This window comes from Nelusetta ayraudi, unplaced genomic scaffold (assembly GCF_046127955.1).
Source record: "Nelusetta ayraudi isolate G7.1 ecotype Tasmania unplaced genomic scaffold, CSIRO-AGI_Nayr_v1 ptg000026l, whole genome shotgun sequence".
NCBI classification, from domain to species: Eukaryota; Metazoa; Chordata; class Actinopteri; order Tetraodontiformes; family Monacanthidae; genus Nelusetta; species Nelusetta ayraudi.
The window spans coordinates 6,392,501-6,407,337 of record NW_027466076.1 but is presented as its reverse complement, the minus strand read 5'-3'; the positions used below and the strand labels follow the sequence as shown (position 1 = coordinate 6,407,337).

The 14,837-nt window shown below is 49.1% G+C and overlaps 1 protein-coding gene across 1 annotated transcript in view; it reads right to left on the bottom strand.

Annotated features, from left to right (window-relative positions):
- whrna (whirlin a) overlaps nt 1-14,837 on the bottom strand; it is an 85,899-nt gene that overhangs the window by 50,691 nt on the left and 20,371 nt on the right. The gene's annotated exons all lie outside the window — the stretch shown is intronic.

Here is a 14,837-nt window from a genome sequence, read left to right as displayed (position 1 = left end):
AGGAAAGAAGGAAATCAAATCAAATCAAATACAAATATTTATTGGCTACAATATTTTCCAGCCTAACAGGGAACAAACGCCGATCAAAACCAAGACATGGAAGTTATGAAGATGGAGAAACACCATGAGTGACGAGCACGCAGTTCAAAATCAACGGATTTGGAAATGTTGCAACCTTTGTGAGGTTGTGCTTCTAAAACCATCCAGCAGTTCACTCAATGACCCGATCCTCACGCACACACACACACACACACACACACACACACACTGCAACATCACAGGCAGGAAATCAATGTGTGCGGCCCAGTTCAGCTCCAGCACCTTGTAAGAATAAAACCCTCAATGACCAAACACCCACTACGGACAAATACACGTGTCATGAAAATTGCTGCTTGCTGCGCCTCATTGCACTGGAAGAGCCGGCTGTGCAGCCACTGTGGCCGTCGCTCCCGTGTGAGAAATAAAAGGAAAAAAAAAAAAAAAAGCAAGTGAAGAAAGGTTAGTGCTCCTGATGTGCACCATGTGCACCACAAGCAAGACAACTACTGATGCTGGAACAATGATAAGCACCAACGCTGCCACCAGGCGAGAAGGGAGGGAAAAGAAATCCACTTGCTTTTTATTGTGTTAAAAAACAACGAGGGAAGTTCTTCATGCAGAGCACATCTGATGAGACAACCTCCTCTGGGCGGCATGGAAGGCTGGAGTGACTAAAGAGCTTTGGATTGGAAGGATCTCCATGGCTGCAGGCGTCTCCATGACTCACTGTGATTCATCCAACCAGTGGAGGCAGAATCACAGACAGTCCAGTGCAGGGCGTCGGCCACTCCAGCTGAAACTGCAGAGGCCTGTGTCGCTGTTTCCACTGACTGGCTCTCAAGCTGCCTTCAGGGGGCGCTAGAGCGACCTCCACCTCTTCTTCCTCACTCTTCCTCACTTCACCACCCTTAAAATCAGCTTTGTCCACTGCATCCCTCCATCTCTCCTCCCTCGCATCCAAAGTCTCTCCACCTCCTCAGTTGATTTATCTACAAATGAATGAAGACCGGACCAAAAAATGGAAAATAAACTAAATTTAAGCCTCGTTGAGAAAAAAAAACAGCAGTTCCCAACAGAAGCAGTAAAACAACCTGAACCCCACCCACCCTCTTCATGGACTGCCTCAATGCAGAAGTGAAAATGGAAAAGTCAATGGTTGGATGACAGTCGGACACCAGCAGGATGTTTTCCCCGACTGCATGGCAATAAAGGCAAAAGCACTGGAATGGAAAAAGGCTCCCAGTGAGGAGCTGCAGTCAAAATGGAAAATGTCCCAGTTTTTCTTGCGTCATCGTTGCATCAAAAAGAGTCGATGGAAAGAGCTGATTGATCTGAACACTGATTTGAACAAAGCGCAGCGGCGTCACGTGACGCGCCGCATCCCTTGGAGCCATCAGATCTCACCGGGGGTCCCGGGGAAAACAGGAACGCAGTAATGATTTTGCCGTGTGCAGCAAAAAGCCATGAAAAGCAGAAGGAGGGAAAATGAGAAGCGCGGATGACAAACAGCGCTGCAGGGCTGATGTGTTGAGCTTTCCTCAGGGAGTACTACACCATTAGCCCACTAGACCATTAGACCAGGCTTTGAGGGGCAGTTTATTCCAGTGTACTCCAGTGAAGCAACTTTTTTCATTAAAGAAAAGATGTTGGGAAGTTGTGTCCACGCTTTCTCCAGAATAACAGAACAGAGGCACCACTAATACGAACGGATGTATATGTTGCCAATGCAAATGTGTCATTTGTTCTGATGCAGTGTGTTTGTCACCAGGCTGCACAGCTCACACTGCAGCTGACTGGTTGACTGAATGGAGGCCACTGGTGCGAGGCCACTGGTGCAGAGGGGGGTGGGGGGGGGGCAGATTTTTATTCACGTCTTGTGAATAAAAATCAGAGGCAACGGCGTCACGGCCCGGTGGTCCTACTGCGGCCGTCCTGGAGGAGAAAGGGGCTGATTGTGACACCCGGCGTGAGGAAAATGGAACACACTATTATCAGAGCGCGCTGGGAAAATAGGCGACGGCCGGCAGGTAAACTGTGTCGGAATGAGAGGGAGGGAGAGAGAGAAAGAGAGAGAGCAAAAACAATATGCGTCTACAGGAACCCCAGCGATCCATTTTACACATGAGCCCAGCGCACGGATGTGGGTCTCATTTCACCAGCCCACTAGGAAGTGGAGGTGGGGGTGGGGGTGGAGGGAGGAGCTATTGGGCCAATTGAAGGGAATAAACTGGTTGTTAATGGTTGCAGTCTGCCCATCAACACATGACGTCCTGAGGAAATTCCCCAATCACACTTGTGAGGGAGAGCAGGAGGCTAATAGGAGGCTAATAGGAGGCTAATGGTCTAATTCTGCAGGGCGGCTTGCAAGCACTTAAACAGGTCTTGGTTTGTGTTTACAGCTGCCCACTGAAACCACTGCAGGGAAACTGGCTCATCTGGCTGGTAACACTGAACACGGTTCTGGTCACTTCTTCAAAGTCAGTTCAAAACAAGCCACTCAGAGTTTAGAAGCAGGAGTGTGTGACTGTTTCCTGACTAAATTAAAGTTCTCCCGTTAACACACCTTGTGAAAGTGGCACAACTTGTTTAAATTCCACTGCAATATGTTAGCTTAGAAAAAAGAAATCAAGAAAGACAATAATTTATTGCTTTGATAAATTTGCCATTTGTATCTTGGTATAAAGAAGCCAGACCTGAGTTTAGGGTTCAGTGACAACTTGGTCTGTGTATTACTGCATGGCCCCACAGCCTCAACACTGAGGCCCATCAACAAGACATCAGCACACAAAGAGCTGCAGCCTGGCTGTCCTGATGAATCCAGTCATGTCGCTTTAGTTCCTAATTGCCAAATTCATCCATAAATTGTGTGGCAGTAAACCACTGCTGACTGGAGCCTTGTCGCACTCCAGCTTGGTTATACAACTCAGTAATGAATCTAACAAAAGTGCGTTCATTTGGAACAACTTCCCGAGGGCGTTGCACAGTGAACGGCCGAGGTCTTAGAAACTATTGTCTCACTGTCGTCATTATTGTCTTCATCTTTATGCTCCACCGCAGGCACACTCTCCCTCTCGCATGCATTAAAGGTTGTTTTTCTCCAGTTTGGTCTCCTGCACTGCAGGAGTTCACATAAGAAGCTCCCCAACTCGCTTTTCATTTGGTGTAATTTTATGCAAGCACCCCATGTAGAACCGCCAGGATTTCATTAACCCTAGGAGGTGTTGCATTCGTCCGGCCAGAACAGCCGGAACTACAAGCAACACAGTAGTGAAGATGTTCTTCCAAGCGTCTGTGAGGAGATGAGTTTGACGCTCGGCGCTCTGGTGATGCTGATTTCTGTGTCTGCTCCTCAGTGACTGCAGGGGAGATGTTTGCATTTCAAGACCAAACAAGTGTTTTATAATTGCGACTTCACTGCATGCGAAACAAATGAAAGAAAAAAAAAAATCTGAAGCGGGAGATTTCAATCGCAAGGTTTTAATGAAGGAGACAAGCAGCAGCACTGAGTGCAGGCAGTCAAGTCAGTCTGCAGCGTGAAGGCCTGACAAGTCACCGACTCGACTCCTCAAGCCTGAAAATTTAATGCTCCTCTGTGATCGCAGCAGGCCACAGCTGCTCAAGTGTCTTGGAACCTTGTACCGCACTCATAGACCGAGGAACACGATGACGTCATCTAGGAAATACTTTTTATACAACTTTGATTTTTGCTTGATTTTACAGCTCATATTTCTCTTTAAAAAAATGAAATAAGAAAAATCTTGATGATACATATCTGAAAATTCTGACCGAGCGTTTAAATGGCATTTCCCTTGACTACCTGTACAGGGCGTCACAGAGGTCACCTCCCAGCATCAAGGCTGTGGCTTTGATTTTGACCCCCGGCCCGCTGGTTCTCCCTCTGGTTCTCCCTCTGGTTCTCCCTTTAGTTCTGCCTCTGGTTCTCCCTCTGCTTCTGCCTCTGGTTCTCCCTCTGCTTCTCCCTCTGCTTCTCCCTCTGGTTCTCCCTCTGGTTCTCCCTTTGCTTCTCCCTCTGCTTCTGCCTCTGCTTCTCCCTCTGGTTCTCCCTCTGCTTCTCCCTCTGCTTCTCTCTCTGCTTCTGCCTGGTGTCTCACAGCTGAACTCCAGCACGATGTGATGACCCACCAGCTAACTCCAGAACCGAGCTGCTGCTCATCCATGAGTTGGAACTCACCCAGCAGATGATGGCAGTGATGTGCTTTCAGTGGTTTTCCTCTCCAGGAAATTGAAAGCAACTGCAGGGATGAGACGCTGACACACTCACTTCACTGAGTGACCAGAATCTGTTAGCAGTTTCATTTGAAGGCTCGGTCGGTCCAGAAATGCAAGGCTGTCCCTCTCGTCGTATTTGCACAGCTACGGTATATTATTTGATAATGATAACAACTAAATAGAATTCCATGTGGTCATTGTAACCGATTCTAACTTTGTGTGTGAGTGGAGCAGGAAGTTGCTACTCTACCATTAGAACCCTTGATAGTGCGAATACCGGACAGTTTGGTGGTGTATTTAAAAAAAAAAAAAAAAAAAAGGATGGATAAAAAAACAAAATATTGAGAGAGATTTGGATCCTGAAACTTATTAATTGTCTATTGCAACCCTGTGTTAATAATAATAGCTCCTAAGCAGCATAGCAGCATAGCAGCATCACAGCAGAGGTTCCCAACCTGCAGGTGAAGATACAGGATTGTTTTGGGCCTCTTCAGATTCTATACGACGACGGCAGCACTTTGCATCTCCTGCTGCGTCAGCAACAGTCAAGATGGTAGTGGACAGTGTGAGCCAATAGGGAGAGGCTGTGTCGGGGAGGGGGCGATGGGCAGGGGGGGGACGGCTGCTCTCTTCCTCCGAGGTGCCAAGGTTGACAGGGTGGAAGCTTTAAGCGGTGTGTGCTTCCCGGCGTCGGCGGTGTCAGGAACAGGAACGCTGGTTCCAAAACCTGACGCTGCATCTCATCACCACACAAACACTGCAGCAGGAACCACTACAGCTACTGTATCACACACACAACACTGCATTCTGCTATCAGGCTACTTTTTAACCGTCACTGTTGAAGATTGCACCGTTATCTGCACACGCCACTGAGGTGTTTGGTCCTTCTAGGCCACAACACGTCAGTCGGGGCGATGCAACAACAACAACAACAACAACAATGACAACTACAACAACAGAAGCAGCAGCAGCCTGGCAGGATTTGTGTTGCCTTGACACGTGAAAAACAGAATCAGACGACCTATCGATTCCTCTGCCGGGGTTTTTTTTTTTACACTTTTGTTTGGAATAAGCAATAAAAATCTAAAAAAAATAAAAATTATTTTTTGGGGTTTTTTGCAGCATCCCACACGAACAGCTCCAATTGTTAAGAGGTGACACAGATGGAGAAGCAGTGTGTGGAAGGGCTGGCAAGAGCATGGATCAATCCCAGCCTCCCTCATTCCGCTGCACCGCCTCATTTATCAAACTCGCCTCCAATATCTCCGCCCCTCCCACACCATTCTGCCGTATCGAACGCCATCTCTGCCGCGGCTGTTATTTACGAGGCTCCGCCCAGACAGCCCTGCCGGACATCACTCACAGATATTTACTGAGCGGCCAGAAAGAGAAGAAGAGGATGGAAAACGGCAGTTAAAAGGAGATTGCTCTGTGCCGGTGTGAGTTGCCCTCGTGCCTCTGAGCATTGCAACAGCTCTCAGTGTTTGTGGACGATTCCCAACCGTTTGGTCATCTGTGTCCAGGGGAGGAATTCATTCCTGGGATCAGCAGGTGGAGCTGCCGTGATCCATGCAGGGTTTGGTCCCATTGACAGGGTGAAGGATCAATTGGGAATGGATCAGTACTGCAGGGGGCTCCTGCAGGTCGGCAGCAGTTTGATTTCACTTGTAGAAAACAATGGAAAATTCAAGGACGTTCGTCTCAAAGTCTCAAACAAATGCATAATTTCATTCATGGAAAAAATGTTGACAATTTGCTTCAGGAGATTTCAGAACCTGGACTTTCTTACTTTGACTTGAGTAAAGGAGCTGAATCAGTGCATCAGTTTGCTGTGAATCCAAACACATTCAAGTTTTCATTGGAATAACTAAGCGGCTCTTGGTCTGCTCCCCTGCTGGCCACTGCTTGGGAAAACCAGACACAAGCTGATTTTGGGCTGCAGGTGCCAGCAGCCGCTGATGGCATTTTCTTTTTAAGCGGCTCACAGCCAATCAATGAAGGGCCTCTGCACTCCAGGATGGGTCGATGGAACCTCTGCGTCCCGACTAGAGCTCCGACAGAAGCCATTGGAAAAGCGTCCCAGGTATCAATTGGAATAGTTTGTGGTAATTATCGCAGTTAGAGTCAGAGGCCTTAAGGATGCTGCAGGCGGTGTGCGGTGATGAGGGTTACCAGCTACAACTGCACATCTAGCCTCTAGAGGGAGCAACAGCAGGCAACGAGCTGAATGTGTCTGAATACAATCAAGTCAGTAAGCAAGAAAATGTATGCTGGGTATTAAAAATGAAAGATGAAAACGGCTCTCTGGCAACACTGTATTTATTATTGCTATTATTACTCCATAACTTGAAATTTTATTTTGATGTATTTTATTTCATTGACTCAACTCTCTTTGGTCCCAACAAAGTTAAGACCTTAGACTCGGTCTACTTGTACACTGGTTACAGAAATAACACTAAACCCTGACATCTAACATGCATTGGCTCTGCAAAACTGTGGAAAATTGAAATGGAGTTGATGATCATCATTGATATTCGCAAGCATTTTCATGTATTTTCCTGTATTGTGCCTCATACTGGATGAATGTTGACTGAAAAAGCCAAACTCAGCTCATGACTCGGATGACCATGATGTTCTTTGTGGCACACAAACGCAGAAAAACCTCTTCTACAGAAAGTTGGAACACATATGAGCTGATTTGACGTCCTGAGGAAACTTCTCATCAGCTCTTCAGTTTCTCCTGGCAGGGTGTTTGAAGGTAAATACCAGCCTCTCCATTCAGCTGACACCCACCAATGAGCCAGCAGCTCCTCATTCCAGTGCTTCAGCTATTGGCCTCATTTTCCAATGGAACACCGCCCCAGGCCAGAGACATGCATGCTGAGGAAACAGGAATTCAGATTCTGAGTGGACAAGTTGGTCTCATTCCACACTGCTACATCCTGAGTGTATGCAAAACCACCAGCGAGCGTCTCTTCTGCTGTGTGTGTGTGTGTGTGTGTGTGTGTGTGTGTGTTTACCTTGGCTTTGAGGGGGTTTGTTTGTGTGTGGGAAGATGAAAAGATGAAGGCAAGTGTAAAGTGTGTGTGTGTGTGTGTGTGTGTGTGTGTGGGTGTGTGTGTGTGTGTGTGTGTGTGTGCATCGCTACCTGGATAAGCAGTGGACTGCCTGAGGAGCTGCAGCATGACTAATGAGTGTGTTGCTCACATTATGCACACATGCGTGACCAACATGTGCGAGCGTGTTTAGTTTGCACTGCTGTGGAGATGAGAGGCTCCTCCTGTAGCACAGAGCGGAAACACTTCTGGCTGATGTACAGTGTCCAGTGTACATTGTGTACTGTGGTGGCGTGAAGACACTGCAAGCTGCAGACCAGGAGGACCAGGAGGACCAGGAGGACCAGGGTGAAGAAGCAGAGAGTGAGCGAGCATCACCTCCACCATCTCAGCAGGTTCACACGTGTGGTGTGTTAAGCATGACGAAAGAGAGGAGTGGCTGACACAAGCAGAGCCAATCAGGATTCAATATGATGAAGATGTCAACAGCTGGAATGAATGCCAGGCCTGCATGTGGTGGTTGGACATTGACATCATTCCATCTCCTGACACTTCTTTCCCTGCTGTGTAATCATATTGCTGTGCCTTGGCTCTTCTATGAAAGGCTCATACATATCTGAGCGGCTCTTTTTTTGTTTGTTTGTTTTTTTAGCAATTTAGTATCGTATTACAATGTAAAGAGAAAAGAAAACACAAGTGGATAAATGGGAAAACAACTTGAGGGATGCTGTGTGATTCTCAGCAGTGGCCGAGCGCTGCCTCCATCCTGCAGAGGAGCAGCAGCCTCCTCATCAGCATGCCTGTCAAATCACAACTCAGGCCACAGGAAGTCTCCTGGGAGGATGACAACACACACACACACAAACACACACACACCACCGACCACAACCCCTACTCCACTTACATATGCATGCACTTCCAGTGTTTCACTTGGGTATACAGTTGCCATTTAACTCTGAAGACGAATGCCGGAGCGGAAAATTGGATCTCAGACCAAAGACATGCACGGCGGAGGACGGCGAGACGACAGAGTGTCCAGCGTGTGCAGCATACGGAGGATGTTAGTCCCATTCAGCAGCGCACTGCTCCAGTGGACCAGGCGGACTGCAGCAGACTGGGCCAAAGTTGGAGAGCACATGGCGCACGAGCGCCGCTTCCAGCAGAGAGGAAAGACTTGAGCGTGACGGTGGAGACACACCACACGGCAACGTTAATGGCAAGTTCATATCTGGGCCTTCTGGCAAAAGCACAGTGTTGTGTTTTACAATAAAAGTGTGTCGCTCATTGGCAGCGTTCTGTGTCTTGTCAAAACTGACTTCTGTCGTCCCGTCAAAATAAAAGCCCATAGAGTCGGCGGGACAGAGATAATATGAGGAATGTGCACGTCGACCTCTGCGACTCCAGCGGTATTTGTCCCGCCGCTCTGCTCCACTGTCTTTGATTTAGCGCAGCAGCACGGCGGAAGGAAGATGGATAACCGCAGAGATGGAATGAGATGCAATGGCTGCGAGCGAGGGAGGAAAAAAAGAAAGAAAGATGACTTTTCTTTGCTCTTCGGATACACATGCCATTAATCACAGTGCAAAGAGACTCAGCACGGACGCTTTCCAGCGCAGGAGACTGCAACCTCACGCAATACACCGCACTTACTTCACATTAGTGCTTTCCTCAGGGCGCCCTTGTGTGGGAGCCACAGCTGGACACCATCAGCAGTCAGTCAGTAGATCAGCACTGGGATTAACCTTCCGATTGCTCACAGAACAGCCAGGTAATATCTGACGCAACAACCCTCCCAGTGGAGGAGGAACACTGCTGCTGAACGTGGTGTTCAGTGAGACACCTCGTGGTGCAATGGGGAGCAGGAGTCAGGTGACCACTAAACCAGTCTGCCCTGTGGTGTGAGGTCTCCTGTCACTGCGCACCAGACCACGCTGGAGTCACTGGTGGCTTTCATGTCGCTCTGAGTAAGCGGGAGCTTTTCCAGCCGCTGATTGGCAGGAAAAGCTGTGGGATGTCTGCGGCTCGTCAGCACAGATGAATCTCTACTGCACCCTGCTGCCACTGGCTCTATCAAGAACATTTAAAGGCTCTCAGCCAATTAAAATGCAGCAGCTGAGTGCGACAGGTGCTCATGAATAATCCCACACTAAACTGATGCACTTTCTCTGCGCTGCTCGCAAAAGAAAAACCCTTTTCCCGCCGCTGTGCATCCGCCGTCATAAAGCTGTGAATCAAAAGGCGGCGAATAACACAGACGCTCGTCGCTCCGGCCGCATGTCGATGGCTTTTTGTTTCCCACCGCTCTGTTTTATTCTAATTGGCTTGTAGAAAATGTTGCGAGTGACGGATGATGCCGGCGCTGCTTTGCAGCACCGAGTGCGGCTGGTGTGAGACGACTGAACTGCGCCCTGCAGCCGCTGGCTGAACACTGTCCAGTCACGGAGCTCCACCGTGAAGACCGGCACTGGAGCTTCTCAGCAGCTCCCAGCATGAACACTGGGAGCTGCACCCAGGAGCTCCCAGGGCTCCAGGTGGAAGTACGGCGTCATGTGATGGACATTCGGCCGAAGGGCCGCATTAAAAAGCTGAGACCAAATTCAATTCAATTGTTTCGATAATTGATTTTCTTGACATGACAGACAGTGGGCCCGTGTTTCCACTGTTGTGGAATCAATCCTGACTTCTTCATGAGGAACCCAATGTGAGTGCTGAGACCCAGCAGAACCACTGCTGGATGGCCAGCTTGGGTTGGTTTGTTTTGTTTCTTGGCGTCCACCAACTCCAGCCCATTAGTTCCGAACGTGTGTTCCAGCCACTGTTTAAGCCCCGCCCCCTCAACTCACTGACGCTTCCTGCCAGAGTGAGACGTGAGAGACGGGCCCCAGCATTGTACTGGCAGACTGTTCCAGTGATGATCACACTGTGCTCCATCAGAGGAGGCCTGGCTCGGCTGGCCAGTGGCTCGGCTGGCCAGTGGCTCGGCTTCCACTTGCACTCCTCAGCTGAGAGCAACAGGATCAGCTGAGCTCTGACACTTCCTGCGCTGCTCCTCATTATCCTCTTCCTTCTACTGCTACCTTTCTCCTTCTTTTTACAACACAAGAGCACAGTAGTTATTACTAACACTAATGGAGGCTTTCTTCCGTTACAGAGCTGCATAAAGCTGTGATGGTGAGACACCTAATTGGCGAGCAACAATACAAAGAACTGAAGCGGGAAGAATCTAGATGGACATTTAATTCCACCCACTCTCTCCAAAACAGAGACTTGAAAGACACACAAATAAACACATTTTCACACCTACTAGGAGCGAGGTGGCCAAACTGACTGGTGGGACCACAGTGGGTGCTACAGTGTGCCAGAGGAGCCGGAGCAGCGGCAGATGGATGGAGTGTACTGGGAACATTTTCCACCTGGGATCCCAGAATAGAAGAAGAGAAAAGTCCGGCTGAACGTCTTCCTTCCTTCTGATCCGACTTGTTTACAGCGTCAACTGGACGAGGCTGCGTGAATCTCACTCCAGTGAGAACCTGAGCCACAGCTTCATCAGCTATGCATGGAGGCCAGTCCCCTCACTCACACTGCTGCTGCTGCATGGAGGAGTGTCAGGCGCTGACTGATGATGGCCCCAGGATTCAAGGCCTTCATGGAGGCAGCGCTGCGTGAAGCTCCTCAGGGCTTCATCCAGCCAGCCTGCACAGCCTCAACACTCAGCAGCTGCAGCTGTTGTTCTTTCTCTCAGTGCTCAGCTGTGCAGAAAATTAACTCCGGCAGCTACCGACGCCACCTCCGTCCGTTAGCCCTGCGTCTCCTCCCTCCCTCCCTCCCACCCAGAGTGATGACAGCTCTGACTGTGCAGGACCCCTCAACCTCCAGCATCCATCCACACCTTTGCAGCCGCAGCAGCAGCAGGGACGGTGACGGCCGTCAATCATGTGCATCTGATGTGAAGGTCTGCATAAGCAGACCTGCACCTCTGCACCACTCAAGGCTTTAACCTGCTGCTCCACATTCAGCACGTCCACTTCCACAGCAAATCATCTCTTTGAGTGGGGACGTTCCCAAGACGTTCCCAAGAGCCCAGAGCAACAGCCTCAGCATGGATCACCTCTTAACCTATACACCGTGTGTGTGAGTGAGTGTACATTATATGTTTGTTTGTATGTATATATATATATGACACATATATCTATATATATAGATATATGTCAATATGTATATACAATTTGTGTGTGTGTGTGTGTGTGTGTGTGTGTGTGTGTGTGCCACAGTGGTGTCAGTCTCCTCCCCCCACAGCTGCTCATCACCTCCCAGACGTTCACATTAGCGTCGCGGCTGAGGACTAAATGTGTGGCGAGATACACGAGCACAGATCATTTCATTCAATCAGCCGTCTCCGTAACCACGGGCCCCACTTCTCCACCTACACACACACACACACACACACACACACACACACACACACACACACAGGGAGGCAGGCTGGCGGCAGCGGATCAGAAGCAGGTCTCAGGAGGAGGTGTGGGAGGCGCAGGGAGGGGAGGAGTGGCAGGTGCTGGCAGCAGCTGAGGACTCAGAGTGACACTAACAGGCAGCCTGGGAAACCAGGAGGGACGGCCCCATCTGGACCCCTCCCACTCCACCCACCACTGGAGAAACCAACCCAGGCACAACCACAACTAAATGATTTTTCATCCATGCAAATTCAGGAGCCCTGATGCTTCTTTGGCCCTGACGTCACTCACACTGGAGCCCTGGCTGCTTCACAAAGCTCGGTCTTTCACAGACTGAAGCCTAATCCCAGACTGAAACCTAGTCCCAGACTGAAGCCTAGTCCCAGACTGAAATGCAGTTTGAGCCAGCTTAGCACACACAGCCAGAAAGACCGACAAAATGTCAGATTAAATGTACTAATCAAGTCACAATGACAGTTTAATGGTCAGCTTTCGCTAAAAACACAAAAAAAGAAAAAATTATGTATGAGACTTCAAATGAGCCCAAAAAAAACCCCACAATCAAAAGTATTTCATGGTTTGATGCTTTGTGTGATCCTTAAATATGCAGAAAGAGAAGCACCTGCTGCGCCTCATTGTCAAGCATGCAGTCACATGTAAAAGCTTCATTACCACAAATCCTATTAAAGGCAGCGTTGACACGTTTTTGCACAGATAACTCTGCCAACTATGATGTGTGTGTGTGTGTGTGTGTGGGGGGGGGGGGGGGGGGCTACGATGACGCTGAGGGCTGTGATAAATTAAAAAGTGTGAGTGTTTGAAATGAGATAAACTGATAACCTCCCTCGTTTCCACAGAGCAGAAGCAGAGCCTTGCCATGAATAGAAAAAGAGGATTGAAATTTCTTTTAACTGCTAATTATAACTAAATGATCATTGTCACTATTTATAACGGCTGTCAATCACAACCTCTGAGAGAAACATGGCACCTTTTGAAATCACTTGACATGAAAACTGAGTTGGAGAAGCTGCTTCTGGACTCTGTGATGCAGCAGACAGAGCAGGTGTCACACGCCATACATGAAGAAAGTCCTTACAACGCTTCATTATGGCAAATACACTGACACAATAACAAGGTGGAGCATGCAAGTGAAAGAGTTCTGGGAGCATCGACGTTGAACGTGACAGAAGGAGCTGCTCTCCAGGCTTTCCCAACAGACTGGGCAAACAACACCTCATTCTATCACTATGGCCTTTACAAGATGGATTCCATTTCAAAAGGCCACGAGTCTTGTGACTCAGACGAAGTGACTCACCAGGGTTCACTTGTGTGTGACTCACAGCTATTTAAATAAGACGCAGGGAGAAAATGTTGCTGCACATAAAGCTGGTGGTATTTGGCCCTGCTGGCCAACCCCGGAAGTGACATTTTCATAGCATCAAGCTAACCATTGGTTCGCCAGCTAACGATGGCGTTGGATGATCAAATGAGTAAAAACCCTACGTTAAAAACTGAATATTTGATGTGAAATTTCAATACTTAAATTTATACGAAGTGTCTTTGCCAGTAGATGGCGCTAATTTCAGCTGACTCCCCAGGATCCCAGGATGCTTTGCAGCAGCACGCAAAGCACCATGGGATACAGAAGTACGCAAAGGATAGTAGTAGTGCAGCCTTGGAAATCGGCTAAAACGAGGGTGCGTTCCCAGTACGCCTTTGGAGCGTCCTAAGGACTTCTGGGAATTGGGAGGAGCCTTCGTGCAGTGCTATGACGCAACTTCCTTTCAAAATGCGTACTTCAACTCCTGCCTCCACACACGTTGTGTTTTATGCCTCAGACTGTTCCTCTGTTGTAATGATGGCCTGAGTGAGGAGCGGAGAGGCCTCAGGGGGGAGAAGAGGTTTGACCAGCTGGCTGTGTTTGCCCTCTTGCTACTGCACTGAGAGACGCTGGAGCACCAGGAGAAGCCTTGCAGAGCTGCTTGCTGCCTGGTGGCCCTGCTGACTGCTTGCTCTCCTCTCTGACTGCAGCTCGCTGCCAGACTTCCCTGCACCTGCACCTGCTCCCACTTGCCTGGAGAAAAATGGGAGCAGGTGTGAGAAAACCTGCCTCCTGCGATGAACCGACTAATGGCAGCGTCTGACAGCTAATTACACCGGTCTGCGTTACCAAGGCACTCTGTGCAGGGACGTTCAGCCTGCTGCAGTCGAGCGCTGTGGCTCCTGGCTTCGCTCCAGACGCTCGCAGTGCAGAGACATGCAGAGCAGGAGAACTAGCGACCGTCCACAGCAGTAGTGGGCCGAGCACTTCACACCCAGAGGCCAGCGGCGACCGCATATTTAGTCCACCCCTAAATCAACACCTCAGATTACCCTCAATATGACACCAGGGCTCCATAGAGAATCACACTGACACATCACATCACCTTCATGCAGGGACCTGGTGGAGCAACTCTTAGTTTCTGGAGCATCTAAATCATCAGCTGAGGCCACTGATGCTGTCAGCACTGGGAAATAAAATGTGATTTTCAGAGATTCCTCAACAAAGTCTGAATGAGTCCACCAATACTGAACTCTGAGAGCTTCGACTCTGCTCACACTGGACCTCCAGGTTGTCCTCTGTCGCCCCCCCAGGCAGCAGCGACAGGCTGCAGTGAGCCTCAGCGCAGGAGAAGCCCTGAGAGAAGACGGACGGATGTTTTTCTTCCATCAGCATTAGAGACCAAATCTAATTTCAGAACACCAAGTGGTGGACTTGAACGTGTCAGTTACTTCCCCAACGTGGCTTCTTCCTGACTAGCAGCTCACTGGGCCGTCTGTGTGACTCTGGGGGAAAATATGATAAATCATCAAAGGCTGCTGGGATGACATAAATGAGCTCCATCAGAATATGGGTAATTAACTAATGACAATGCAACGGGAGATACGCCATCTATATGTTTCACTGCTCATTTCCTCTGACTGTCAACACTGTCCTCTACACAACCTCCCTGAGTCGCTGCCGAGGAGCCTTTCAGTGTTTGCTGCTTCTGCCATCCAACTTCAGTCAATGGGAAGA